We start from the raw sequence: 2522 nt of genomic DNA on the forward strand, positions 1-2522 counted from the left end.
ACCATGATTTATGACATGGTCAATAAGTGTGGCTCTGATTTCATTTGAAACACGTGTGTACCCTATCCTTCTACCTCTCCTCCCTCCTCTTCCTCCTTGTCCATCTCTTCTTATATTTTCTACTCTCTTTCCACTATACCATTGCCCTCTAATCTATCCATCTCTTCTCTCTCTTCTCCTCTATCTTCTCCTCTTCCTACATCCTTCAGCTCTTCTTGCTCCTTCTCCTACATATTCAGCTCTTATTGCTCTTTCTCCATCTCCTTTTCTTCTCCATCTACCCTGTCCACCACCTCTCACTCTTACACATTTTCTCTTTCTACTGCTCATTCTTCTTCTTTTTATTGTCTTTTCTTCTCATTTGTCTTCTTTGTTGTTTTTACTCTTTCCCTTTTGTAGTTGTTGTAATTAAGACAGCTGTGTGAACAATGGAAACAAGGAAACAAGGAAACAGAACAAGGAAATTGCCTTTTTCTGTGTTGAGTGAATTACTAACTCATCAGATATCAATTTGGGGTTCATTGAGAACATAAGGTGTGCAACTGACTATTTTACAATTCACAGAGTTTTGTTTGTTGTGTTTTGAAAATGGTATAAAAATGCTTGTGATCATTGTGAAGACCAATGAAAAAGCTTAAAATGTTTTTCCTGATATATTAAAGATGTGGTTGGCTGTATGAACACCTGTGTTAACATTAGGGAAGTTTGTGCACAGTGTTTTGAGAAAATTATGCTTTTAATTTTTTATTTGTATGAAATGAAGGAAAATGTACTGTTTAGGACAATTACAAAGTGTAAAGATCACTTTGTTAAGTGTTTTGAGAGCAGTTACCTGAGCTTGGAGAAATGTACATTTATTGAGAAAAACTGTAACTTGTGTGGCATTTTTGTCTGTGCTTTTATTTCCATCTTGTGGTGAAATGTTGCAATGACAGTCTTTCAGCAGGTTCTTTATCATAGAGCAGAGATCTTCAACATGGGGTCCTCAGAGTCAGTGCAGGGGGGCCTCCAAATTAGTATTCCTTTTTGAAGTTTTAAAAAAAAGTCTTAACATTAACCTAAGATATTATGAGCAAATATAAATCCCCACTGATGATGGGCTTACTGGCCTGTAGTATTTCCTGGTTAGCCATGCACTGATACAGTTAAGAGAAACACATGCAGTCAGTTTGCTAGCTTGGTTACCTAAACATGTGCAGCATAATATAACAGTTGCCTGTAGCTGCTCACGCCACTCCCCGCTCACTTTACAGGTGAGGTGCAGTTTATCACAAACAAGCCTATTTTCAGTGGCAGGCTATAAAATGCTGCCAGTTTTCACAGTGGTGGATGAACTACTCCGATTAATTTCTTAAATAAAAGTAGAAAATCCCATGTAAAGTTGGGGGCTTAAAATTAGGGGATGCTAAGGAGCCATTTTTGCACGCCAATTTACAAAACCCTTAAAATATAAATATTATATAATAAAAAATAGAATTTTCACCAGGGCTGATGCATGTGACAATTTTGGTGAGTTTTCAAGCCTGCTAAGCCCCTCAAAAAGGCGATTCATTTGGCAGAAAAATAATACTAAAACAGACTAGAGTTAATGGGGTCTTTGTCAACCAATGGTCGTCGGTGCTCGGGCCCTATAATGTGAATGCTGAGTATATGATTAAACCAAAAGGGAGATGAGAACAGTGAGAGAGAGTCTGAATAACCTAGACTTGCCCATATGCAAAACAGAAAGTTATTAGACTAAAAACAAGGAAGGAGAAACACTAAAAACAAGGAAGAACAGCACTACACTACATGGCTATTATTTTGTAACTTTTACTACAGTCTGCACAGCAGCAGTTCATGTGGACCAAAATTATGTTTGATTTTCATTGCTTGAACACAGTGTTTAAAACTACATTTACCCCATGGCTTTAAAAAACAAATAAGAATGAAGCAGTTATTCACTGTACCGTTCAATAGAAACAGTGAACAGGTAAAAGAGCAAAGATACCAATATGACCCTGTTAGATGTCGGAAGTTATATACACAGCTGTAAAAACTGTGAAAACACTACCTTAACTATAGTAAAACTGACCACTTTCTGTTTTTCAACACTTTTGTGAATTTATAGATGATGCAGGTGCATGGCAAGAGAGGCCATCCAATGTGCTGTGGCCTGATGCTGGAGAGAGGCAACATATTGTGTTACTATTACCTTTAGTTTGTAACCTTTGTTCTAGTTATTACGTAAATTACAGAAAAAGAAAAATATATATATTGAATAAACTGCTAATTTTCATTCCTTCTTGTTTGCCTTAAAAACTGGTATGTAATAAAATCAAATAAAAATCATGTGAAAGAATTTCACTCTTCTTTAAAAGTGCAAATTTAATACTGGCAGTTAGTGTTTAAATTTGTTACTACAGAACAAATTCAAAATACTGGAGAGAGTCCTCTCCCCCGCCGTATCCTCCCCAGACTCAAAGTTCATGGAGGTTGCGAGGCTGAGATCGCAGCCAGCAGCCAGCAGCCTGCAGCCACCA

The sequence above is a fragment of the Etheostoma spectabile genome, chromosome 7 (assembly GCF_008692095.1).
Source record: "Etheostoma spectabile isolate EspeVRDwgs_2016 chromosome 7, UIUC_Espe_1.0, whole genome shotgun sequence".
Classification (NCBI taxonomy): Eukaryota; Metazoa; Chordata; class Actinopteri; order Perciformes; family Percidae; genus Etheostoma; species Etheostoma spectabile.